The sequence below is a fragment of the Dermacentor variabilis genome, chromosome 6 (assembly GCF_050947875.1).
Source record: "Dermacentor variabilis isolate Ectoservices chromosome 6, ASM5094787v1, whole genome shotgun sequence".
NCBI classification, from domain to species: domain Eukaryota; kingdom Metazoa; phylum Arthropoda; class Arachnida; order Ixodida; family Ixodidae; genus Dermacentor; species Dermacentor variabilis.
The window spans coordinates 38,892,372-38,914,735 of NC_134573.1; positions in this window are offsets into that span (position 1 = coordinate 38,892,372).

A 22,364-nucleotide genomic window follows, 5' to 3' on the forward strand; every position below is an offset into this window, starting at 1 on the left:
CGAACAGAACGCAGGATTCGAAGCCTACTTGAAGGCGAGGAAGTCCTAAATGCTGGTCATCTTGTGTGCTGCGGCGTAAAAGCGTGCACGTCGACGTCCGTGACTGTCGAAGGCCTTTACATGCAAACTTCGCGGCTTCGAAGCAAACCACACGAGCTGTGGTTTCAGTTTTACCACGACGGTGTTATTAAGAGAAGTCACCGTGCTTTCTATTTGCTATTCTATTAATTTGACCTCTTTGAACGGGCACCATGAACTTTTATATGGTGTGGTGCTCTCTGCAGGTTGTTACTTAGACCGCTCGAATAAGCCACCGTGTCGAGAAAAAAAAAACCTTCCTGGTGTCGCACGACCGAAGTCCTCTACATCGACTGCGTGAAAAGCAGCCATAAAGCAGCGTTTTGTGTGCGAAAATTTCTTGTCTAGTTATCCATGCCTGTGTTCTCAAAGCTGGATGTTGAACTCGAGAAGTAAACAAAAAACGATATCTGACCGCTTTTGCGAGCTAATACGATAACCGTTCACCCTTGTAATTTAGTTATTGCGCTTTATGCATGCTGTGCAAGCTACAGTCTTGCGGTAGTTTTACAGCCTGCGTAAGTCCTACCGCGTCTCGCCTATGGACAGATCAAGCGATACCTAGCCGATATTTACCGGTACGCGGCAATGCTCGCTTCATTCTTCCAGTTATCTTTATAAAATAATATACACGCAGATCAGCTGAGGGTTCGCTACGCGAACGCTGCACGTTTGTTGGACTGGGATTTGTTACCTTACGAGTAGAGTCATGCGCGCCTGTGCACACGTTGCAGCAGCGCAACTAAGTGGTAGACGAGGTACGAATTCCAGGTCCATCTACACCTGCGTCACTTTGCTTCGATGCACAAATGAGAAACTCATCTCTCTGTTCGAAAATGTTGGAATGTCAAGCCGGCGTTGCAGAGCACGAATGCATGAGCGAGAACAAGAAATTTTGAAGCAGGTACAAGGCTTCACGGAGAATGTTTGCGCTCCAACGTAACCGCAAAGGCATGAGTGGCAAGAACGCAAGCATCAATCATTCTACAACACATTTGAGTTAAGATTGCGCATTTTTTCTTTCCCGGCACATAATATAGAGCTATGCCTGCGTCTTCATGGAGGTGCGTCTATTCTGGATTTCAAGTGCTCAGAATCATCACTCATCTGTCGTATTCCAAAAAAAGTCATCCGGCATGAAGTGCACACTACAAACCTTCATCGCTTCTGTGACAGCTTTGCCAATCCGCAGCTTAATAATCAATTTCTTCCGCATGGACGCAGGCGGTGGGAATGAGTGAAGGTTCACATCACCTACCGCATAACTACCGCTCGGCGCCCATTGCGGCACGCAGCAAATACGGTTACTTCCATGTTTGCTCATTCTGAGCATGTTGAGTGTCCTTCAGGATCCCACGGGAGCTTCGAAGGCATTAAAACATCATCCAAAAGTGAAAGAAAAGCGCACACAACACCAATACGCTAACCGAACGGGCGGCAGCCAGCGGCGAGTATAATCTTTCGATTGATTCCGGCCGCCGCCGCACGATGGCACCACCGTACGTGAAAGTTGCGAATCTCTTTCTCTCAACTAGCGTGTGTTATGAAGATTGATTCATTAGACGCCGCTGACTCGGAATTCGATTTTAGATTTTATGGCTCTTAGGCTTAACACGGCTCAGCTTGGCTGGAGAAGGCACGTATAGTTGGTTACTCAAAACAATGCTTCCTTTACTAGATGCTTGCCGCGTCGCTAGTTTCCCCATTGGTGCGGAAGTTCCTGTAGTTCGAGATAGTCGCAGAGAGACGGCGCTCGTTGCCGACCCTACTTCATGTTGCGGAAGTGACGATTACTAGGCTGGCGCGCGCTCGACCAATGGCTTGACGAGAGACCGTGGGTCCTGCCTCCGGGATCCCAACAGACGCCACTAAAATCTCGGAGGCTGGAGAACGTGATTGAAGTTTGGAGCAGCTGCCGCAACTAGCGCTCGCAGCCGTCCAGGGTGGAGAAGAGGAAAGAAGAGAGAGGCCAGAACCAACCTCCATAGAGTTTCTCACTACAACACCTAGAGGGAAAACTGGCGCCACCGTCTATGGGAGTTTCTTAAGGGGGCCGTGCCGTCATGGGAATGACAGTATATGTGTCTACGAGGCCTGTGTTGGCTGCTGTTGTAAGAGGTTTCGTCTAAAACGTGGATATGGCTACACAAATGACGCGTTCTTAAAGTAAAATCGTCATGAAATGGTTCCATTCACACAAATTGCATCTTTATTCACCGACAATGCATGACAAAGGGAATAAAAGCAAGTACAGACGACAAAAACTGTTTCAAAGTGAACGCGAATCTTGTGGTCTCTCTTCCAACTTTAGCGGTTCCCTAAACAAGTTCTTATGGTTAAACAAAAGATGTTTTTGTGTAATAATAAAGCTAAAACAGATTTTTGCGTGCAGTTCTAGTAGAATATGAATCATTGTGACAGACGGAACGGTGCTTGCCTGGCTCTCCAAGAACGATGCCAATCCGAAGTCACAATATACCGGCATTCCCATGCTTTACCACCATAGAGTTAGTATATAACCAACTGTAGAGGAAAAGCTGGCCCGAAAAAGTGGGAACCGCTAGGGCGCCGCCCAGTTGCTACTGGTCAATGTGGCCAGCGTAGTTACTATTGAAATAGCTGAAAACAAGTACAGGCCACTTTATGCTTTGTCATTTAAAAACGCATACCTGTTGGCTGTATGAAGGTGATGCGTTAATATTAAGTTTACTGAAAGCGCTTGCTAAGTGCGTGACTCATGTAAATCACGATGTACACATTCATGCAATAATGGATGACACGAATTTCGGTTTCTAATCTCTGTTTTTTAGATGCATAGTAGTTTCGTACAGTTTAGGTTTGACATGCGATAGCGCGTCAACATCTGACGCTATGGCACATTCGTGCATTTTGTGCCACCCAAGCCCCAAAGTGCTCTGGAATATACCTTCACATGTAAGTTAACGAATGAATCTTCTTGTTCAGAACATCACGCGAGTAGACAGCTCTTGTGATGCATTACAATCGTTTGAGAAACGTCACAGTAGAGCATTTTTTTACATGCGGAGCAGTGTTTTTATTTGCAGGTTTCCCTTCAGTAGTAAATTGCTGGACAGGCGGACCAGCGCACCGAAATTGTACTGGCGAATCCACAAGCAAGTCATAGATTCTGTTTAGTTTTTGCACTTTGAACAATCATGCTTCTGCAAAAGCCACAGCAGAAAAACAGCCTGATGCCGAGTATTTCTGTGCCACGAAGCAATCAGGACGCGAGTGCCTAATACGGACGAAATCGAGTGCATGAACCCACATATTGATAGCGTAGGCGTTTTATTAACTGTGCAATATTTTCAACACTTCCTTGCATGCCATTTCACGTTGCATATATTTTCTGGTCACAAATGTGTGCAGCGAATATATTTGCATGGTTGACTCCGGGCCTGTGGGACCGTTCACTTGCACTTGATGCTGAGTCTTTTACATATATCCATAAACTGCAGATATGCATATCAGATCCCTACGAGCATTTTCAAAATTCAATTATTTTAGACACCAGGCACACATACGCAATACTGACATAATCTCAAATACCACTAAGCAGCTGAGACACATTTTGTTGAGTATACTCTCAGGTAAAATAAGTAGATCATGTGGACAGCTCCAGCTCATTTTTCTTAAATCAGTGTGTACAAGGGGTATGCTAAACTATATTTTTTTCTCGCGCACCGATTATTTTGCAGCATAAGCAAGAGAACCCACCACGTTAGTCTAACATAGGTTGTACATCACACTAATATGTGCTTTAATTTACGAATTCAGGTGAGTTACTTTTATGGCTCATTCAGTCAAATCACAATGTAAGCTTCATTCATCAATCTTCTATTGTATTTTGCAAATGTTTAATGAAACATGTTCCCCTGTTATGCAGATATGCAATGACAAGCCCTTCTGTGTGTTCCAAAGGTAAAATTTAAACTCTAAATTAAAGAAGACATTTCTATTCGGAAACAGCAAGCAAAAATGGTGAATGCATAGTATCAGAAGCCCAAGGTGCAGACATTACGAGAAGTTTCGAATGATTTTAAGGAAAGAATGGTATTTGAAAATGCAAGACTCTTTACTGGAGGTAAGGCAAGTCAATATAGGTAGAATACTCAACAAAATTATGCGAGTGATGGGATGGCAAGCAAGGGGTCAGGAAATGCGTTGTTTTTTTGCAAAAAAAAAGCTGATGATTGTCATTACATAAGTCACTTAAGCATCATGACACTGTTGCTTGATAAATTCAGAAACAAACCAAAAAACAAGACACGCAAGAATTAAAAAAAAAACAATTTAATGATGCTCTCTCCACACTGGGATAAATAAAAATAAACGGATCACATCTAATGGGGAGATATCAGACCACTTGTGAAACACTAAAGGAAAAATTCAGTATCGAGCTATGGCACTTGCCGCATAGATTTGGATTGCCTTGCACCAATAGTGATAGTTACCACTGCACTTAGAAATTGAAAGCATTCATGCAGACAAAGATGATTCTTTATATTTTTGGCTACTACTTCAAATGCCTCCACCAAGTGTTACAATGCTGCACGCAGCCATACTAAGGATCTCACAGCAACACCTGCAGGTAAAAAGCAAAAGCAGTCAAAGTGCTGGTGTATTCTGGACACTATGAAAACTTTTAGGCAAGAAGAGTGCAGAACGCAGACATAAGAACTGCATTTATTTCCATAATTCCCCATTTCACTGGCCTTTTCTTTTTGATTAGACAATGCCTTCGCTCAGCCATACAGCTCCCTGATGCAGATTCTGCAAGCCAAGAGGTTGTGGCGGCATATGCAGGTAAGAGGCAGAAAGCCATATCTAATTTCTTTCTTTTTCTTGCGTTTAGGCAGCCAGCACACCCCAAACAGCCACCTTGACTGCGGCTGTGTCACCCTAGTCGCAAAGGAAGCATTTGAGGGAAAGCGACAGGCAATGTAAACAGTCACTTCTTCATGTAAATGATACTCTTTCTGTCGGATGACTCCTACGCCTCGCCAGCTCACCTGTGCAGACTCCACCAACAAGGATACCGCGGAGGCACGTGCAGGTCAGAGGCAAGAAGCAGTGGCACTGGTGCCGAGACTCACCCAATTTCTTTTTTTTTTTTACACTGAAGCAACCAGCACACCTCGAACAGCCACCTTGACTGCGGGTGTGTCAGCAGATTCCTCTTGTACATATGCTTATAATAAACTTCAGTAAACTTGGACTTAATAATAAACTTGAAGGCAAATGGGACATTGATGCATTGCTTTTTTAACCATTCACTGTACACATACATGTTATACTTTGCAGTGCTACAGAGCGTATTTTGAAGCTTCCTTCTATATTTTGCACCTTTATAGTTACGTACGTGTTGTGTGGCCCTCAATGCAGTTCATGCTGTAGCAGCTGCTTTCTCTGTGTATTGCACATTAGATTAAGCTTTTGATATCCACATGTATAAAAGGCCTATACTTACTTCTCTCACATATACAAAATAGGTTCTATGTAGTTCTCAGTGTTACAATGAAATAAAAGTAAACAATCCGATCGTGGAATTGTGTTTATTGCAGCATTTCCTAAGACAGTTATTGACAAGTCAACAACTTGAACTGGTCAATCCGTCGTCTGAAGGAATTGTATGTATACATATAGAAAAAATGGGGGTATGTGTTGAGTCTGTAGGCGGGGGGGGGGGGGGGGTAGTTATAGGATTAGGGTGGTACGAAAAAAAAAAACGTACCAACACCGTCCTCTAGACCCATTCCTTCAAGGTACTGTAACAAAGCGTATTATGCATAACGTTCATACAACTAACTCTATTACTACATACGCCTGGCGACGCGAACTTCATATGCAATGATTCGCATTCGCGACTGCACCGGATGCCCTCCATATTATTCTGGTTAATCCTGCTCACTGCACCGAGGCAAAACAAAAATCATGGGCGCAGGTGCCTTTAAAGTATCTTGACCTTGCGAGGCACCGCTGCGCGTGCTAGGGGAGCTGTCCGTGCGAACACTCCCTGGCACACACCTGCCTCGGCGGCCCCAACTTACGAACTGTTCTGCTTCGAGCTTTGATCCCCCCACTGTCCCTGGGGTGCCCTGGAGTTCCTGCGCTGCCTGCTTTATTATAATCTCAGGCGCTCTCCTGAAACTTCCGTTTGTCGGTTATATGTGCCCTACAGCTGAATCAGTACTTGTAAAAAAAAAAGGTATATCGTCGCGACGAGAAAAGCAGCCCGCAACGAATAAAGCGTCCAGCGGCTTCTACAACATACCGCGGCCGTGCGAAGAGAATTACGGAACGCCAATTAGGAACCTGACCACAACTTCGAGCTCCTAACCTCGTCGTGTGACACTCTTCCAACAGGCGTGACCGCTGAAAACCGCATACAGCCGGAAACTTCAACAGGATCACCCTTAGGTTGCATAATTGCCACCTGCACGGCCAACATTGATCACACCCACGCCATCTCGCAACACAGAATAAGAAATAAACTTATAAAGCCCAAACACACGGTTGCACGCACACCACATCACCGCACTACAAGCGAGACGCCATGCTGCTACGCTGCTATGGTTGCCAGTATAAAACTGACTACTGTCACCAAGTCTAGCAAGCATTTCAGGAGCATGCAACCTCGGCGCGTAGCATCATGGCGGCGCTCTTGCGGTTCCCGATTTCAATGCATGGGCCCTATGGGTAGCTTGTCCTCTAGAGTCAGTATACACTCTAAGAAAAGTTTACACCCTTTGGAGCGCCCATTCTGCCACACAACACACTTAGAAAAATTTACACCCTTTGTGGTTTATCTTGTCCCACAACGATAATCGTCATCTGTCTTGCCCGCGTTTCCTTCCTTTAACGCTGCGAGCCCGGTACTTCCCAGTCACGAACGGCATGCGCGTTATCAGCGTGACGCATCATTCTCGACAGGAAAGTAGCGAGCGCCGGGTTTTCAGGAAAGGAAACACAAGCAAGCCAGATGACGATTATTGTTGTGGGACAAATATACACTCCAAAGGGTGCAACCGTTTTAAGAGTGAACGATAATCGTCATCTGCCTTGATGCGTTTCCTTTCTTGAAAACGCCGCGCCCGCTACTTTCCTGTCGGGAATGCTATCATGCTGATAACGCGCATGCCGTTCGTTACTGGAAAGTACAGGGCTCGCAGCGTTAAGGAAAGGAAACGCATCAAAGCAGATGATTATCGTTGTGTGGCAGAAGGGGCACTCCAAAGGGTGTAAACTTTTCTTAGAATGTAGTAACTCTATGCTTATCACAGCGCAGCAGCGTCAGATTTCCCTCTAGGTAATATAGTGAGAAGCTATACACTCTGAAAACAGTTTGCATCCTTTGGGGTGTATATTTGTCCCACAACCATAATCGTCATCTGCCTTGCTTGCGTTTCCTTTCTTGAAAACTCGGCGCTCGCTACTTTCCTGTCGAGAATGCTGCGTCACACTGATAACGCGCATGCCGTTCGTGACTGGGAAGTACCGGGCTCGCAGCGTTAAACAAAGGAAACGCGGGCAAGACTGATGACGATTATCGTTGTGGGACAAATATACACCCCAAAGGGTGCAACTGCTTTTAGAGTGTATGCCAACTTCTCAGCTCACACGGCACGTGTACACTCTTACACTCTAAAAACAGTTGCACCCTTTGGAGTATATATTTGCCACACAACGATAATCGTCATCTGTCTTGTCCGCATGTCCTTTCTTTAACGCGGTAAGCCCGGTACTCTCCAGTAACGAACGGCATGCGTGTTATCAACGTGACAGCATTCCCGACAAGAAAATAACGAGCGCAGTGTTTTCAAGAAAGAAATAAGGGCAAGACAGATGACGAGTATCGTTGTGTGGCAAATATACACTCCAAAGGGTGTAAACTTTCCTTAAAGTGTACACTCTTAGCATAATTTACACCCTTAGGGGCTTATTTTGTCCCACAACGATAATCGTCATCTGTCTTGCCCGCGTTTCCTTTCTTTAAGGCTGCGAGCCCGGTACTTCCCAGTCACGAACGGCATGCGCGTTATCAGTGTGACGCAGCATTCTCGACAGGAAAGTAGCGAGCGCCGAGTTTTCAAGAAAGGGAACGTAAGCTAGGCAGATGACGATTATTGTTGTGGGACAAATATACACCCCAAAGGGTGCAACCGTTTTAAGAGTGTAGGTAAAGTTACACCATTTAGGGTGCATCTCTGCCACACAACGAAAATCGTCATCTGCCTTGCTTGCGCTTCCTTTCTTGAAAACGCCGCGCCCGCTACTTTCCTGTCGGGAATGCTATAGGTTATGCTGATAACGCGCATGCCGTTCGTTACTGGCATGGAGGAAGGAAACTCAGGAGGGGCCCTGATGTCCCTCTTTAAGTGAAGCCGGAAGTTGACATTTCTCATGGTGTTGCTCCGCCTATCGGGCCAGCTCTCCTCTTGTTTACATTTCTCGCGAAACCACACCGCGCTTCGCGCAACCGGGCTGCGCAGACGCGCGCGCTCCGCAGCAGTACTAAACAATCGCGATGTCTCAATGCATTACCGTTGCCGAAGTCATGTTGAAAGAAGTTCATAACGAACTTCGCAAATTGGGCCGTGAGGTCGAATCGGCTGCTTATACCGGCTTTTATGAAAATAAACACGCGTTAGAAGGCCTGCCAACCGAACTGTTCTCATCAACCGCAGGTACCAGCCGCTGCCAGTTCTTGCGTGTTTTTTTTTAAAAAAAGAAGACCTTTATCGCTGTTTTCTACTTTTATCTGCTTGGGCTTCCTGGGGCTCTCAGGCGGCCTCGCGAGCTATACGACAGGCGATACGCAAAAAATGTACGCATTCTCACTGCACTGAAAGAACTCACTGGAGACACGCACGACTCACCGACCCATTTGCATTCCATTTGGAGTTTATGAGCACAAACACATATTCTCGCTGTGGCTTGAGGAATCGTCGTGCTTTATTGCACAAACCTCGGGTGGCCGCGCACCACTACGCCAGCGCACCGGCGAGGAAGCAGAATGTCATTTCTGACTCCGCGTTTACATTCATTGACTGCGACGTGAGGTGCCTTAAAGGGACACTAAAGGTTACTATTAAGTCAACGTGGACTGTTGAAATACCATCACAGAAACCTCGAAACGCTTGTTTCGTGCCAAGGAGAGACTTATTTTAAGAGAAAATGCGTTCTGAAGCGTCCGCGTACCTCCAGCGCAGTTCAAATCGCCCGCCCTCCGATCGAGGAGTACTGACATCATGGTCTCATAGTGACGTTGCGCCATCGGTGAGTAGAACCAAATTTAAGAGCGTTGAGTAGAACGGCGTCCGCAGACAGCGCTACGGCTTTTCTGCGCAAAACGCGAACGCGCGGCCAGAAACAGAGCCAAGACAGAGCCGACAGCAGAGCGAAAGCTGGAGTATGGTGGCTAGCGGAAGGAGAAACAAATTACGTCCCACATTACGTCCCACGGCACACGGAGAGTCCGTTTTCGTTAAAATATAGGCTGCGGCGAGCTCGCAGCGGGGTCGGCGTGGTCTATGAGAAGCGACGAGCCTTTTCGCACTCGCAACAGGGCATAAAAATGCGCGAATCGACGCAAAACTCGGCCTAGAAACGTGCTTCGCCACAGCCAGGGCTCAATACGACCCAAGCTGGCACGACCCAGATGTCGTTTCCCGCACTGCCACCAGGCGCCGCTACTATACCTCAAACTCCAGCGCAAGACGCCCATAAGCTGGTACTTCATTCTATGACGCTAGCTTCGACGCTCGTCGCAATGGACCCTGACACCGACAGATTGGCTCGCGATGGTGGGCTCAACTTCAGCGATTTGAGCACCGACGAGCGCGACCTGCTGCTGAGGGCTCGCACTGCCGGCGTCGTTGCGTACTACGACGGCGGCCTCGACACCGGCTCTCCGGAGCGGGAAAGCAACGAGGGCTTCCCACGACATCACATGGACGTGGCATTCTCGCTGCTTGTTCCAAATGAAAGTTTCGCGATCCAGCAGAACCCTCACAGCACGACGCGATAACGAAACTACTGAAACTCCAAAGCGTGCGCGGCGCAGAGTCGAGCGCGCAGAGTCGAGCGAAAACGAAACCTTTCGAACACCCATATTACTGAAGGCATAGAGTTACTATACTGACTCTAGAGGACAAGCTACCCATAGGGCCCATGCATAGAAATCGGGAACCGCAAGAGCGCCGCCATGTTGCTACGCGCCGAGGTTGCCAGCTCCTGAGACGCTTGCTAGACTTGGTGACAGTAGTCAGTTTTAATCCGGCAACAGTAGCAGCGTAGCAGCATGGCGTCTCGCTTGTACTGTCGTGCAGCCGTGTGTTTGTGCTTTATAAGTTGGTTCTTTATTCGATGTTGCGGGACGGTGCGGGTGTGGTCCATGTTGGCCGTACAGGTGGCAGTTATGCAACCGAGGGATAATCCTGTTGAAGTTTCCTGGGGTATACGGTTTTCAGCGGTCACGCCTGTTGCAGGAGTGTCACTCGACGAGGTCACGAGCTCGAAGCTGTGGTCAGATTTCTCGTTGGCGTTCCGTAATTCTCTTCGCACGGGCGCGGTATGTTGCAAAAGCCGCTTTCGCGATCTATCGTCGCGACGATAGATCGGGCTTTTTTATTATTGTAAGTACTGATCCAGTTGGGGTAGGGCACATGTAACCGACAAACGGAAGTCTCAGGAGAGCACCTGAGATTATAATAAAGCATGCGGCGCAGGAACTCCACAGGCCACCCAAGGGACAGTGGGGGGATCAAAGCTCGAAGCAGAACGGTACGTAGGTTGGGGCCGCCGAGGCAGGTGTGTGCCAGGGAGTGTTCGCACGGACAGCTCCCCTGGCACGCGCAGCAGAGCCTCGCAAGCTCGAGATACTTTAAAGGCACCTGCGCCCATGATCTTTCTTTTGCCTCGGTGCAGTGTGCACGATTAAAGAGAATAATATGGAGGGCATCCGGTGCAGTCGCGAATGCGTCATGACAAGTGTAGCTCGCGTCGCCTGGCGTGTGCAGTAATATCAGAGTTGGTTGTATGAACTTTATGCATAATACGCTTTGTTACGGTACCTTAACGGAATGTGTCTAGAGGACGGTGTTGGTACATCTTTTCGTACCGCCCTAATCCTATACCCCCTACTACAAACATACACACATACCCCCCTCTTTTTATGTATACATACAATTCCTTGCCATGACGGATCACAGCCTCCTTTATTTTTGAAAAATAGAGGAGGCTGTGGACGGATTGACCAGTTCAAGTTGTCAACTTGTCAGTAACTGTCATGGGAATCACTGTAATAAATACAATTCCACAATCGGATTGTTTGCTTTCATTTTTTGTTGTAACACTGAGGACTACATAGAACTTTATTTTGTATATGTGAGAGAAGTATGTGGATATCACGAGCTTAAGCCACTGTGCGATACACAGACAAAGCAGCTGCTACAACATGAAATGCATTGAGGGCCACACAACACATACGTAATTAAAGGTGCAAAATATGGGGGGGGGGGGAAGCTTCAAAATGCGCTCTGTAGCACTGCAAAGTGTAACATATATTGCATGTGTACAATAAATGTTCAAAAATACAATGCATCAATGTCCCATTTGCCTTCAAGTTTATTATCAAGTTCAAGTTTATTGAAGTTTATTATGAGCATATGTACAACAAGAATCTACTGACACACCCGCAGTCAACGTGGCTGTTCGAGGTGTGCTGGCTGCCTCAGTGTAAGAAAAAGAAATTGGGTGAATGTCGACACCAGTGCCACCGCTTCTTGCCTCTGACCTGCATGTGCCTCTGCGGCATCTTTGTGCACAAGTGTGCTGGCGTGGCGAGGCGTAGGAGTCATCCGAGAGAAATAGTATCGTTTACATGGAGAAGTGGCTGTTCACATTGCCTGTCGCTTTCCCTCAAATGTTTCCTTGGCGACTAGGGCGACACACCCGCAGTCAAGGTGGCTGGTCGAGGTGTGCTGGCTGCCTAAACGAAAGAAAAAGAAAGAAATTAGATTAATGTCGATACCAGTGCTATTGCTTCTTGTCTCTTACCTACATTTGCCTCCACGGCCTCTTGGCTTGCGGAGTCTGTATGAGGGAGCTGCTGTGGCTAGGCGTAGGCATTGTCTAAGCAAAAAGAAAAGGCCATTCAAATGGGAAATTATGGAAATAAATGCAGTTATGTCTGCTTCTTGCACTCTTCTTGCCCAAAAATTTTCAGACATAGTGTCCAGTACACACCAGCACTTTGACTGCTTCTGCTTTTTACCTGCAGCTGTTGCTGCGAGATCCTTAGTATGGCTGCGTGCAGCATTGTAACACTTGGTGGAGGCATTTGAAATGGTAGCCAAATATATAAAGAATCATCCTTGTCTGCACGAATGCTTTCAATTTCTAAATGCAGTGCTAACTATCACTATTAGTGCAAGGCCCCCACATCTATGCGGCAAGTGCCATAGCTCGAAACTGAATTTTTCCTTTAGTGTTTCACAAGGCGTCTGATATGTCCACATTAGATGTGATGTGTTTGTTTTTATTTATCCCAGTGTGGAGAGATAATCATTAAATTGTTTTTTATTTTTGCTTGTCTTGTTTTTTGGTTTATTTCTGAATTTATCAAGCAGCAGTCTCATGATGCTAAAATGACTTATATAATGGCAATCAGCTTTTGTTTTGCAGAAAAACAACGCATTTCCTGACCCATTGTTTGACTTCCCTCACTCGCATAATTTTGCAGAGTATTCTACCTATATTCACTTGCTTGACCTCCACTAAAGAGTCTTGCATTTTCAAATACGACTCTTTCCTTAAGATCATTCGACACTTCTCATAATTTCTGTACCTTGGGCTTCTGATACTCTGCATTCACCATTTTTGCTCTGTTTGACTAAAAATGTCTTTTTTAATTTAGAGCTTAAATTTTACCTTTGGAACACACGTAAGGGCTTGCCATTGCATATCTGCATAAAAGGGAAGCACGTTTCATTAAACATTTGCAAAATCCAATTGAAGATTGATGAATGCAGCTTCCCAGGTAGCACAAAAGAGATACGTAACGTTTTCGTAGCGTTTATCCAAGACGATAAAAACGGGTTAAAGAAGACACGAATGAGAGAACTTCGGCGGGAAAACGTCGGATATCTCTGCTAATGTCCGGCTTAATTACTTTCTTGAGACGATCTAGAACAGGTCTGCAAGACGTATTCGAAAAGCTGGTCTAGAAATAGGATTGGGAAAGACACAAGTAATCCCTTTGCCAAAACTATTCGTAACCAATTTCTAAACGTTTTTAGGACGTTATCAAAAAGCTGGTCTAGAAGCGGTCTTGAAAGGTTTACGATCATCTGAAGCTAATTTTCGCGGGTGACGGGCGCGATGAGACATGGTTGTTCAAAACACGCGTTTAGTTGCGCCTCACGCGACTGGCCTATGCCGCGCAGACGTCGTCAGCCGCACCCGTTGGCACGGCCTAGGCCAATCGCGTGAGGTGAAACTGATCGGGCGTTTCGAACAACGATCTCCAATCGCGCCCCAGATGAGTAGAAGCGTCGGTGTTGACTGTAAGAGCCATGGCGCAGTGCCAAGCACTGTTCCCCGCATGGCCGGCGCATCGTCTACCAAGTCGCACGAAAATGAGCCTGTTAGGAATAATAAATCCTTAATACCGCCTTTAGTAAGCTACGATGCTTACAACCACAATGGGAATGACATCCTGCAAAGAACAAATGGCCACGTCTTGGCAGGTGGCCAGACCAAGCCCTTCATGCCAAGAGTGCATGAAATGAGAACATTGTGACAAAGCAAGAACACTTTATTAAAATGTAATGCTTATGCAAGGTTCGAACAAACTGTGTGAGAAATGCAAATAGAAATAAAAGTACATCAACAATGACAAAAGTCGCAGAAAGGATTCGTAATGAACTCGAAAGTGAACATTCACTAGCACATAAACAAAATTCCAAGTACACATACAAAAATGAACAGAAAAACCTGGAGTGTACTAAAGTGTCTAATTTATCATAGTAAAGTGCGCGTGCTATTAGATGGACTAGAGTTATGCAGAAGTGACATCGGAGCGAATGGAAGAAGTAGACTGAAAAATGCAAGAGTATGAATTGGATGGTAACTGCCTCCAAGCAATGTTACCAATCATCTAGAAGCTTGAAAAGAGCACAAAAAGAAATACCACCGCATACCATCATAAAACAATCCTGTGACAGAAATAAAAAAAATGGGAACAATGCAAAATTGGAAATATTGCCTTTAGGATATATCAAAGAAGGTAATGGCGAGAAAAATAACCATACAACAAAAAAGCAATAAAGTGAAATTAGTACAGAATACTTAAACGGGGGATTCAGTGTAACAAGTGAACACTACTGTAGTACAGCGAACGATGAGACAGTAATGCTGCATCTTGCCACTCCAGAACGTGAGAAATGAATATGCAAGCCTCATATTAGAAACCCACATAAACATGGAAATAAAATGGAATGCACTGGAAGCTGCATTTGTGTAACAAAGGAAGCAATGGTCATAACAAATAGTAAGTGTTTTATCTAAAAAGCCCTTTACAAGAGGCAAAGTTGTACCTCTCTGGCAAAAATAAAGTTGCAACGAATAATTTGCAAACCAGCAAATACATTAATTAGCACACTGACATGTCACACTTTGCGCACATCTCCAGTCTCCTAAAGTAAAAAAAAGCACTCTGAATGAGAAAAAACGTTTAACACATGTAGCCCAGAGCAAATTCTTTGCCAGTTCACTCACACTTTCACATCCAAAAACATTTGCCACAAAGTCCAGGCACAGTTCCACTGATGTTTACCAATTCACCCCCACTTTCACGTCCAAAAATATTTGGCACACAGTCCAGGCAGAGCTTCATAGATAAACAGCTTGAGAGCACCCTACTGATTATTGTGCAGTCCCGCTGCTAGAAATAGAACTGCCGCACATGCTGGTAGTGGTTCCAATCTAGACACACTTGCTGCCCTGGACAGGTATGTTCAGATATCTGCACTGGTGCTCCATTTTGTCGAAGTAGACACATTGATGCACTACGCTGGTAATTGAAATGTTTTGAATGCACAAGTATTGGCTTCACCAGAGAGACTTGCCCACATACCACCACTGGCATATATATGCACTTGCTCTTCACTCAGTAGCATTGAACTTAAAGTGTTCCCTATGTGGGAGCCATGTGTAAAACCGGTGTCACACGACCACTCTCGATCGCGATCAAGCCCGATCCGGATCGAAATTATCGATGCGACTGGCTCACTCTCGTAGCTTGCGCAGAGGAGCCATCACGACCGAGAAATTCGATTTGTAACGGACTGGATAGCGGCTAAAAAATCCCCGTGTGAAACCGGTATCAAATAATGCACAGACGTACGCTAGGAAAATGTGTTGCACAAGGACAAAGAACTGCGACATGCCCTGTTGTGCGAAGCGCGCGAACAGAACACATGTATATATATATTTAAAAAAAACTGCGAGAGCGCTTCGCGAACTCCATGCGCACACATGGCACCCGCACGAACTCGGCAGGCCGCCGTAAAGCGCGAAGGGCGCACAGCGTACATTCCGACACATGTCCCAAACTGCAAACAATCGTACTACCTAAAGCATACAAGTTATTTTATACCAAGGGCATACTCGACTCACGTATGCAGTATGCACAAGCGAGTTATGCAGCGTACATGCTGTATCCATTCGCCAAATAGTAAAATTGATAACAAGCACAAAGCTACAAGGGACTCAATACATTACTACCATTTGAGGCGTCAAATAAAATCGAATTTGGCCGTTTCATATATTGGACAGAATATATGGACACATGTGGTACCCGGTAATACCATGAAATACCCATCACGTGGGTAAAGGGGGCGAAAACACAATCGAGAACCTGAAGCGCAAACGATAAAAGCACGGTATGGTGCACGCAAAATTCTGTCAGTGCGCTGTAGCGCGAGGGAAGAAAATAGGGCGAGCACTTGACCTCACCTTTTGGGATACCGCACTAGTAGTGAATCATTAAAAAAAAGCCTGTTTGAACCAGTTCCCTTGTCTGCAACACTCTTGCTAAACGGGAGACTAAAATAGCACGATGATGGCTCTATTGCGGAGATCGGCAAGGTGCGCACAGACAGAAATTTTGCCGCCTTTCTTCGCATTCTGCAAAATGCTTTCTTGTTAGAATCACGCATAGCGGCCGACCCCGACGCTAGGGACACACAGGCACGATTTCGTCCCTCTAACTTTCGTCCTTATACTGCCCTTAACGCCTTAATTACAGCGTCAGTGAAAAGGCGCCTCACATAACGTGACAATGAACTTGAAGAGCTGATTAGTGCCCTCCACTCCGCGCCCTCCAATTGAAAACACTACTGATTTCCAAATTAAACTACACAAACAGATCGCACAACCCAAACTAATCACAAAACGTCGTTTTCTTGACGGCAAAACCCTGCAACACTTACATGACAAAGGGCAGCGGCAGCACATTTAGAACAGCCGCTATCATACCACAGCGCAATGCAAGTGCGATAACGTTATTATGCCCGTCTCAAACAGATCGCACAACCCAAACTAATCACAGAATGTCGTTTTCTTGACAGCAGAGCACTGCAACACTTACATGACAAAGGGCAGCGGCAGCACATTCAGAACAGTCGCAAACAGACCATAGTGCCATGCGACTGCGATAACGTAACTATGCCCGGCTTCACGAATAACGTGGCCGCCTTGATCACATAACAATTGAAAACACTACTGATTTCCAAATTAAAACCACACAAACATATCGCACAACCCAAACTGATCACAGAATATCGTTTTCTTGACAGCAAAACACTGCAACACTTACATAGCAAAGGGCAGCGGCAGCACGTTCAGAACAGCCGCAAACACACCACAGCGCAATGCGAGTGCGGTGACGCGACGACGCCATGACGACGCGACTATGCCCCGGCTCGCCCGGCTGCCCGGCATCACGAATCACGTGGCCACCTTGGTCACATGATTTGACGACGGTATCGCCACCTTGCGCAAGGTTGGATCGCGTTGATGGGTTGTTGAATATTGTAGAAGCCGCTAAAGAGGCTGACGCGCCGTGGCGTGGCGGTGGCGTTTTGAGTCGTTTGCAAAACGTATTCACCCCTCGTTTTTAAGCTGTCTGGCTTCCAACGTTATCAAAACGTATTCACCCCTCGTTTTTAAGCTATCTTGTTTGGAACGTCTTTGATGCGTCGATTTTGGTCAAAAATCCGTTTCAGACGTTGAATCCCTTAATACGACGTTTTCAAGACTTTGTGTGCTACCTGGGTTGCAGTGTGATATGACTGAATGAGCCATAAATGTAACTCATCTCACTTGGTAAATTAAAGCACATATTAGTGTGATGTACAAGATACGTTACACTAACGTGGTGGGTTCTCTTGCTTATACAGCAAAATAATCGGTGCGCGAGAAAAAAATTATTTTTGCATACCCTTTGTACACATTGATTTAAGGAGAATGAGCTGGAGCTGTCCACATGATCTACTTATTTTACCTGCGAGCATGGTCAACAAAAATGTGTCCCAGCTGCTTAGTGGTACTCGGGATTATGTCAGTATTGCATATGTGCCTGTTGTCTAAAATAATTGAATTTTGAAAATGCTCGCAGGGATCTGATGTGCATATCTTCAGTTTATAGATACATGTAAAAGACTCACCATCAAGTGCAAGTGAACGTTCCCGCAGGCCCGGAGTCGATCATGCTAATAGATTCGCTGCCCAAATTTGTGACCATAAAAGATATTCCACATGAAATGGCATGCAAGGAAGTGTTGAAAATATTGCACAGTTAATAAAACGCCTACGCTATTAATATGTGGGTTGATGCACTCGTTATGCAAAACGGAGGTGAGGCGTGCAGACGGGACACAAGAGTAGAGTATTTACAAGCAAACAACACGAGCGCCGCCCACTTCTCTACTCTTGTGTCCTGTCTGCACGCCTCACCTCTGTTTTGCATAATGAATCCTTACCAAGTAGCTGAGCTTTCTGTCGTTCTAAGTCTTGATGCACTCGATTTCGTCCGCATTAGGCACTCGCCTCTTGATTACTTCGTGGCACAGAAATACTCGGCATCAGGCTGTTTGTCTGCTGTGGCCTTTGTAGAAGCATGATTGTTCATAGTGCAACAATTAAACAGATTCTTTGAGTTGCTCGTGCCTTCGCCAGTACAATTCCGGTGCGCTGGCCCGCCTTTCCAGCAATTTCCTACTGAAGGGAAACCTGCAAATAAAAACGCCGCTCCGCATGCAGAAAAATGCTCTACTGTGACGCTTCTCAAACGATTGTGATGCACCACAAGAGCTGCCTACTCGCGTGATATTCTCAACAAGGAGATACATTCGTTTACTTACATGTGAAAGTATATGCCAGAGCACTTCGGGGCTTCGGTGGCACATAAGGCACGAGTGTGCCATAGCGTCCCATGTCGACGCTCGATCTCATGTCAAACGTAAACTGTACGAAACTACAACGCATCCAAAAAACAGTTTCGAAACCGAAATTCGCGTCATCCTTTATTGCATGAATGCGTACATCGTGATTTACATAAGTCGCGGACTTAACGATCCCTTTCTGTAAACCTAATATTAACGTACCACCTTCATAAAGCCATCAGGTATGCGTTTTTAGATGAGAAAGCATAAGGTGACCTGTACTTGCTTTCAGATCTTTCAATAGTAATTGCGCTGGCCACATTGATCAGTAGCAACAGGGCGGCGCCCTAGACGTTCCCACTTTTCCGGCCCAGCTTTTCCTCTAGAGTTGTTCTACTCTATGACTGAAGGGCAACGTCAAAATGTTATTTTTTCTTAGAATCGAATAGACGTAGACAAGTAGCATTTTTTTCGTCTTATAATCGAATGAAATTATATTTTTAATACGAGTAGTTGAGTATTAGTAACACAAATTATGAGGAGTCCTTTCGTCATCGGGCTAGTACCGGAATGTCGCTGGGGGGTCTCAAATCGTGTCATGCATTTACCTCAATTTCTCGGTTACTAAAGCTCTGTTCGCGATTATATTGACGCCTTAGACGTTCTAGAACATTGCTCTACCACTTTAACTTGAGTTTCTGGTAACCTTTAGTGTCCCTTTAATTCTTCCCACGGTAAGAGAAGCTTCACCGAACCAAAGTTTTGCGATAGCTTGCGCACGGTGCAGAACAGTAGGCGCGTAGAACCGGCCTACATGTGACCATGGAACAGCCGTTTGATGTGTTCGCAGGCGTACGTTTAGTGGAGCCTTGCCGACTCTTGCAGCGCATCCGCTAACCTTCACTTCCCTGCGCTTCTCGCGCGCACAGATAAGGTACGCCTGCGGTAGGGAGGATTCGTTCCTTAAGTCAAAGGAGCCGCTTCTTTCTCATCTTCCAGGATGAAGCGTCGGCTGACAGGCGCACAGTGCCGGGGGCAGCAAAATGCACATATTCTGTGTAACGCTCTATCAGCACGTGTAAATTGAGGTACACCTGTGCAGGTGTGCATGAACCTCGAACGCGTTCTGCTTAAAAGACTTCGTACTGTCGCGAGTACTGCGAGGAACAGTTAAGCAACATGTGTTTTAATATGGAGAAAAGCAAGTTTTTACTGAACACGAACTATGTATTCACAACGTACATGTATACGTCTACGTGCCGCAAATGCACCATATGCGCTGTCAAAAGGAGGAATCACTGACCTGCAAGGCGTTCATTGTACAGATTCTTATACGCATCGGTTTCGTCCTGCGAGGCACGTTACACTCTAAGAAAAGCTTACACCCTTTGGAGTGTATATTTGCCACACAATAATCGCCATCAGTCTTGCCCGCATTTCCTTTCTTGAAAATGCTGCGCCCATTACTTTCCTGTTGGGCATGGAGGAATATGCTATGTCATGCTGATAACGCGCATGCCGTTCGTTACAGGAAAGTACCGGGCTTTCCAGGAAATGCGAACAAGACAGATGACGATTATCGTTGTGTGGCAAATATACACCCTAAAGGGTGCAACTGTTTTTAGAGTGTAGCATGATTCCGCCAAAGAGGGCAACATTTGCCGCAACATAACAATATTATTTCACTTTTATTTGACATAATTTAAATTTATTGCTATATTATTATTATTTGAGCCAGAGAGGTTAATAATAATAATATTTGGGGTTTTACGTGCCAAAACCACTTTCTGATTATGAGGCACGCCGTAGTGGAGGACTCCGGAAATTTTGACCACCTGGGGTTCTTTAACGTGCACCTAAATCTAAGCACACGGGTGTTTTCGCATTTCGCCCCCATCGAAATGCGGCCGCCGTGGCCGGGATTCGATCCCGCGACCTCGTGCTCAGCAGCCCAACACCATAGCCACTGAGCAACCACGGCGGGTCCAGAGAGGTTTCAGCCGATATGAGAAGATACGCAACTAATGTTTTTTTTTTTAAATGGCGGTTGTTGTGGTCATGGTAGAGCACAGTCGGTGTAAGCATCATAGTATTCTTTCACCGTGTGAAAGAGTGTACTAGACTAGCCATGGACGCGTAGTAAGCGTGCGTTGTGTAGCTCTATGCTCTGCGGAGAATTTTCTTTTCCTTTTTTTTCTTTTTTTTTGTCGTAGGGAAGTAATAGCCGTGCTGCAAACACCAGTTGTTTCCACCAAATGTCATACAGCTCACTAGCGCTTAGCTAGGCAAGGACGTCAGCGGCACAAAGTTGGTGCAACATTACCATAACACCGCGGTGTCGGTCAGGCACGCAGCGGTAACGTCATGAGACGAACCAATGCCTCATTCCAGACAACAAAAGATTAGGGCCAACATTCACAAATTTAGTGCGCTGAAACTAAAGCATGCGTACGTGTCAAGGCAATGTGCTCCACATTTACGCAACAGGATCCTGCATGATTCAGTAATCCATATAAATAAATATTGTGTCGGATAAAACCAATCTTTGATGTCGCACTCGTTGCAGCATTATATCACTTAACTCAACTTTTTTTATGTTAACAGTTGTACGAGTACAGATCCCAACTACTACCAGTTGCTACTATACAACTGGTCAAAGTTGCAGTTGGAATCCAAATGGAACCAATTGCTTCCAGTACAGCTGCTTCAGGTTCCAGTTGGATCCCAACTGGGACCATTTGTTTCCAGTACAACTGGTAATGGTTCCAGTTGGATCCCAACTGGAACCAGTTGCATCCCAGTCAATACCAGTTGGATTCCAGTTGAATATTTTCACCTGGGATTGTAAACAGAGCAGTTTCAATTTCATTGAAAGAAGGCCCACTTTCTCCGGATATGTTTTGGGAGGTGTTGGACGAGTTGGAATTGAGAAACCTTGCGCGGCTTGGATGTGCAGAGCATATGGCCTCTTTTACATGCCAGGTGTTGAATTTTGTCATAGTTAAACGCAAGCACTTCTACACGAGAGATGTGAATCGTCGGCTGGAAAGCAGAGAAAAAGTCACCATTGCAAATAAGAAAGCTCGTCTTCTGTAGGCATTCCTTCCGTGTTTCGCACCAGGTGTGTCTGCATTCAGTGTTTGTTTGTGTGCACTTGAATAAATGCTCAAAGTGAACGTGAAAAACCCTGCTCTCTGTGCTGTGCTCCGTACGTCGGTAACAGAGCGCAGAATTTCGTGACTGTTCTAGAAACAGAACGGAACATGGCTATTTTAAATCGTCTTTTATGGTTCGTGAACTATTCACAAGAACTATTGATAGCGTTACGCCAACAGGCACTTAACTATCCAGGATAAACATCGCAAATATGATGCGATAGATAAAGCGCGAAGCAAGTAAACGATCGCAGTTTTTCGCGATCTTGCTTCAGCCTGCTCTTTATCTTACCCTTTCTGCTCAGGCCAAACAGTTATTTAACCATGAGACTGAATTCACTTTCTACGTGACAACTAAAGAAAGGCCAACAAATTTGAATTCTGCGCATCCGGCGGAGATGGCTGCCGCAGCCGCTGCCGAGCGCGAGCTCTCCGGGCCGACAGTGACCGCAGCGCCGCATGGTGAGTGGAAACGGAAGGGGGCCGCTTTCTCGTGCGCAGCTCGTTGGGAGCTTGCAAACTGAAAGAGATGTAAAAACGTTGCCATACATTGCGGGTGGCCCCTTGTCTTGGTTTGCCGCCAGAGGGCGGGAACACCGCAAGTAGCTCTACGCGGGCGCAGCTCTGCGTTGGCGAAGGGGCTTGAGTCCTCAGACTTCAG